The following is a 6,000-nucleotide window of genomic DNA, read 5'->3' as shown; positions in this document are numbered from 1 at the left end:
TCCTTTGCCCCACAGGAGGCTAGAATGTCAGGCTATCAGGTTCAATGTCAGACTTTGGCGTCATTTGCACTTGGAGAAATCAAGCAAAGGGAATGATAAATTATAATAATGCTATTGATTATAAAAGCTCCCATGTTCTGAGCCCTCATTCTCTGCCAGGTGTTGTAGGGCTTCCTACATATAGTCCCAAAGAATCAGGGGAAGATTATTTTTACGTTACATACAAAACAATCAGGATCAATTGGTGTAGGGTCCCGGAGCTCACAGTATAGGCGCTTTTGTAGTTTTTCTAATATGTGGGACCTGATGGCTGTTGATGGTGAGCCTGTCCCTTCTCCTGTGTGAGCCTCCTTCCTCATCTGTGAAATGGGTGGGTCCCGCTGGAGTGTCCCAAACGCCCCTTGTTAAAAAACACCAGTTGCTGGTCCATCACAAGCCCCCTGCATGGACAGGGCCCGAGAAGCTGTCTACACAACCACGACTACTACGTGATCTGTATCTTGTGGGAAATCTTGGAAACATAATTGCTCAAGGCCCTTCTGCCTCTGAGGACTGTGATTTTAGGACTCAGATTTCAAATCAAAGCCCTCCCTTTGAAATTCTGAATTCTGCACATTCTTGCCTTCTCTTTTCCCCCAAGGCAATCCAGTGGAGCCAAAAGACCACAGCCTGGGAAGCAGGGACCTGGCTCTGCCCCTGACTAGCTCTGTGATCCAGAGGTAAGTCTTTCCTTTCTCTGAGCCTCAGGGGGAGAACCAGAGGAGCTGGGGCTTGGAGTGGGGGCAAGGGGAGGATCTTACCCTCCTCTGCCTTAGCCTAAGAGCAGCAGCCTTGGTCTGGGCCTGTAGTGCTGTGGGGCTGGGATTTACTAGACCAAGGCCCACCTTCATAGGTAGAAGGTCTGACCTTCTTGTAGAGATCCCATGACGGCATGGGCTCTACAGGCCCAGTGGGCCAAATAACCAGAGTAGGAGGAGGCCAAAAAGACAGGGTGTAGGAGTCTGGTCCAGGTCCCTGTGTAGGAATCCCAGGTCCCTAGGAGTAGGTGGTCTGTGGGCTTAACTAAGCCTGGAGACCGCAGTGGGGAGGCATTGGGATTTAGTTTCCTCCAACCCCAAAACCATATTTGGGTGGCCACGGCAAGGGTCCAGGGCAGCCTCTTACAGTTGTTCAGTTTCCACACTGCACAAATACTCTTGGCAAGCTTGGATGGCAATCCTGCCCATGCTTTGCCAGCTCAGTCATGTGCTGGCATGACTCTGCTGCTGTCCTAAGAAGGGCCTCATCCCCAGGATGCCGCCAGAGGAGCCTTTTTTCTTCATTGTCACAAGGTACAGCATGGGTCAACGGTGTTGGTGGGTAGGTGGGGCAGCCTGGACACTTGAGGACCTGCCCGGAGAAGAAACAGATCTTGAACCACCTCCATCCCCCATCACACACCTCAGGGGTTCTGGGCTGCTTCGAAGAATAGAAGCCACAACTCCAGCCTGCGAAAAAGGACAGGCTTTCTCCATTCTTCTCACCTCCTCTTTCCATCGTGAAGTATTTAACCCTGAGGTCTCTCCAGCAGTCAAACTATCTGAGGTTCCAGCTGCTAGTATTTGGTTAATCTTTTTAAAAAGTAACTTTCTGGGTGCCTGGGTGGCTCAGTGGGTTAAAGCCTCTGCCTTTGGCTCAGGTCAGGATCCCAGGGTTCTGGGAGGGAGCCCCCCATTGGGCTCTCTGCTCTGCAGGGAGCCTGCTTCCCTCTCTCTCTGCCTGCCTCTCTGCCTACTTGTGATCTCTGTCAAATAAATAAATAAAATCTTAAAAAAAAAAAAAGTAACTTTCTGAGGCACCTGGGTGGCTCAGTCATTAAGTATTTTGTTTTTAGGCTGGGTTGGGTCGTGATCCCAGGATTCTGGGATCGAGCCCCGCACCGGGCTCTCTGCTCGGCGGGGAGCCTGCTTCCTCTCTCTCTCTGCTTGACTGTCCGCCTACTTGTGATCTCTGTCTGTCAAATAAATAAAATTTAAAAAAAAAATTAAAGATTTTTTTTTTAAAAAGTGACTTTCTTTTGTCTCCCAGGACAGGGGATCTGGGACATCTAGGTTGTGCTTGCGAGGTCCTCAGGGAAGCCTTCTGGACTGTCACCAGCGAGAGATGGCTTCATGGTGGCTGTTACAGTTTGAGGGACCTACCTGGGTGCTTCTGCTTATCTTAACTGCTCTGGGCCTTCCGCACAGCTCTCACCTCAGGCGGTAATTCCTGAACTCGCTCCACGCCTTCATCCTATCGTGCCTCCCTGCCTTTGTTTAGGCTCTGAATGGGATTCCTTTTACCAATAAATTTATCTGATAAGCTCTCAACTTATCTCTGCCTGTCTATCTATCTATCGTCTATCGACTTAGCATAGGCACCGCCTCCTCCAGGAAGCCCTCTACACCCCTCATGGAGTAAGGAATCCCTCTTTAGGATTGCACTCTGGCCATTATCTCTCTAGCACAGCACTGCACTGTTTTGGAATCCTACGCTTTGAGATGTGTCTCCCCACTCTAGTCTCAGAGCAGCTTGGTGGGGGACAAGTAGCTCCTTTTTCCATTGGGTGTTGCCAAAATGGCGGTGGAGTGACTGTATCTTGTTGTCTCCTGTCTCCCGCTTCCTCCTTCCTGGTCTGGGGCACTGTAGACCCTCCCTCCTCAGGCTCTGCTCCTCCCGCCAGCCCGTGCCCTCCCCCTCTTCAACTCTCCCCTTCTGCTTAGATGTGGTGCCCTCTGAACTCGCCGCTCTATTGGTGGATTCCACTCAGCCTCAGGGGTTGGCTGAGGACTCCCATTCCTTCATTTGCTGACTATTTATTAGGCATCTGCTGTATACCACATTCAACTCTTGTAGTGGTAACGTTCAAATGTGAGAAGGGAATGGGAATACAGAAGACAAACACAAACCAAGAACTTTCCAGAAAGTGACTGATACTAAGAAGCAGTAAGGCAGACATAATCCTAGCTTAACAGGAGCCCATGAGCTGCTCTGCGGCCACCCCTGGACCCCTCTCTTCCAACTGAGCTGTGCTGCCTGGGCTCTATACACCAGAGAGAGACTCCTCACTAGCTCCTCCACATTGCTCTGAGCTGTCTTTCCTGCCTCATCTTCCCCTGTAGCCTCTTAGGAACTCAGCGAAGTTTCCCAAGGTTTTGGTGGCCTTAAAATCAGTTGGGGGTTGAGAGGCACCCAGGTGGCTCAGTAGGTTAAGCATCTGACTTTGGCTCAGGTCCTGATCTCAGGGAACTGGGATCAAGCCCCACGTTGAGCTCCACACTCAGCTGGGTGTGTGTCCCACTCCCTCTGCCCTTCCCCACTTGTGCTCTCTCTCTCAAATGGATAAATAAAATCTTGAAAAAACAATAAAAAGAGGGGCACCTGGGTGGCTCAGTGGGTTAAAGCCTCTGCCTTCAGCTCAGGTCATGATTCCAGGGTCCTGGATCAAGCCCCACATCGAGCTCTCTGCTCAGCAGGGAGCCTGCTTCCTTCCTCTCTCTCTGCCTCTCTGCCTCCTGTGATCTCTGTCTGTCAAATAAAGAAATAAAATCTTAAAAAAAAAAAAGAATTAGTTGGGGCTTTTGATACATAAATAGAAGATAAAAAGATTCTTGGGCCCAACCACCAGATTTACTGAATCCTTACTGAATTAGGGATGGGGGGAGGCAGGATCTGTTTTATTTTTATTTGTTTTTAAACAATATTTATTTATTTATTTATGAGAGTGTGCATGTGCAGGGTGGGGGGTGCAGAGGGAGAGGGTCTAGCACCACCCTGAGATGATGACCTGACCCAAATCGAGAATCAGATGCTTAACCAACTGAGCCACCTAGGCATCCCCTGTTTTGTTTTTAAGGAGCCCCAGGGGGAGTATTATTATCAGAAAGCCAAGAGAGTAACTTCTCTTGGTCTCTTAGTGGGTCTCAACACTGACCCACATTAGAACCATTTGGAGAACTTATTTTATTTTATTATTTTTTTAAAGACTTTATTTATTTATTTGACAGACAGAGATCACAAGTAGGCAGAAAGGCAGGCAGGGAGAGAGAGAGGAGGAAGCAGGCTCCTCGCCAAGCAGAGAGCCCAATGCGGGACTCGATCCCAGGACCCTGAGACCATGACCTGAGCCGAAGGCAGAGGCTTAATCCACTGAGCCACCCAGGCACCCCCCATTTGGAGAGCTTCTTAAACTAGCAACGCAATGCAGGGATCTCATTCCCCAGAAAGGGATACAAGTAGTATTCTGCTGGTCATTTGGAGACCTCTGAGTTGGTGAGAATGATGGAGTCACACTCAAGAATCTGTGTTTCCCACTAGCAGGCACCTTGTCCCAAAGAGATTCCATCACTCGTGGTACAGACGCCCATACAGAGGGATGCTCGAAGTCATGTTAGGCTCTCCACTCAGGTTTTTGTCTGGGCAGTTTTCTCCATCTGGGATGGACTATTCCTTCTAACTGTCCTCTCAGGGAGCTCAGCCTGGGGGTAGGAAAAAGCCCCAATGGAAAAGTTTCTTGTTTCCTAATCTAACTTGAACTAGATAATTTACATGTCTGCGTTAACTGTTCATACTTTTTCTGTTCATAGCAGTCCATTTTTTAGTTCTCAATTACTTTCTTTGTTCAGACCTCTGCCCGGTGGTTGTTGACATGGGAATCACCTGAGCCGGGCTGGAGCCACCCATTCTTTGCTCCAGACCCACAGGTTCACAGGGACCAGCCAGGGCTGACCTGACCTTCATAGCGCCTACAGCATGACCAGCCCTAGAGCTGGGCTTTGCCTTTCCTGAGGGACACGAGGGTCCACATTTTACATGTGCACAATGAGGGATATAAGATACAGGCAGAAAATGTTGAAATCACGAGGTAGGCATGCTAGATGAATAATATGGGACTCAGTGTCTATCAAGTTCATCTGCTTATTTATTTCTTTATTTGAGAGAGAGAGAGAACGCACAAGCTGGGGAAGCTCCAGGCAAAGGGAAAGGGAGAAACAGGCTCCCAGCAGGAACTAGATCCCAGGACTGTGAGATCATGACCTGAGCCAAGGGCAGACACTTAACCAACTGAGCCACCCAGGCACCCAGGCACCCAGCCACCCAGCCACCCAGGCACCCAGAGTCCAATGGCTTCTAAGAGGAAATTCAATCCAGAGAGGGAGGGGCCCTGGCCAAGGTCACAGTGCTTTAATTCTTTCCAGCATTAATGAAGTTCTGATGCAGGGAAGTGTCCTAGGACGGGCATCTAATAGAATGTAAGCAATACGATGTGATGCCACAGGGCCTGTCTTTTCACCACTGTGCACTGGCATAGCACTAGGCTCATCATAGGTGCACAATCAAATGAATTGTTAATCGAATCACTACGTGGATCTGGAGAACTGGGATTCTAATTCTTGCTCTGCTACTAAAATAACTGTGTTGGACTGACCTACGTTGAAGTTCAGCCAGATAGGTGGAAGGAAGGACAAGAAAGTTGGAGAGACAAAACAGACAGAGAATGTGACAGACATGACACGGAATGGAGTTGTAATATTTCTCCATACTCAATCAACAATTTCTGGTTAACAAGATGTTCTCATAGTCCTTGATCCTTACCACGGTCTGGAAGCGGGTTATTTTTCCTCCATGCCCTGATTACCATCTGGTGTACCCTATATTTTATTATGTCTTTTCTCTCAATGTAAAGCAGAGATTTTGTTTGGTTTTGGTCACTCTCATATCTCCTAATTGGCAGAGAGCCCAGCTTATGAAGCTTTCTGTTTAATCAAGCCTTCTAAACCTTCTAGGTCCCCAGGGGTCTCGATTTGCAGATTAAGAAACTGAGGCTCAGAGTGATGAGTTTGCTTGTCCAAGGTCAAACAGAGACGGACTCTTGCCCATCACCACCACTCCCACAGCTAAGGGACAAAATCACGCACACCCGTGTGGTACGACTGCCATCTCCTTCGCCCTGCCCTTCGCAAACCCTTTTCCTCTCCCCTT

This window comes from Mustela putorius, unplaced genomic scaffold (assembly GCF_011764305.1).
Source record: "Mustela putorius furo isolate JIRA1106 unplaced genomic scaffold, ASM1176430v1.1 tig00000127_pilon_pilon_pilon, whole genome shotgun sequence".
NCBI classification, from domain to species: Eukaryota; Metazoa; Chordata; class Mammalia; order Carnivora; family Mustelidae; genus Mustela; species Mustela putorius.
The sequence above is the reverse complement of the archived record's forward strand: the minus strand, read 5'-3'. Positions refer to the sequence as shown.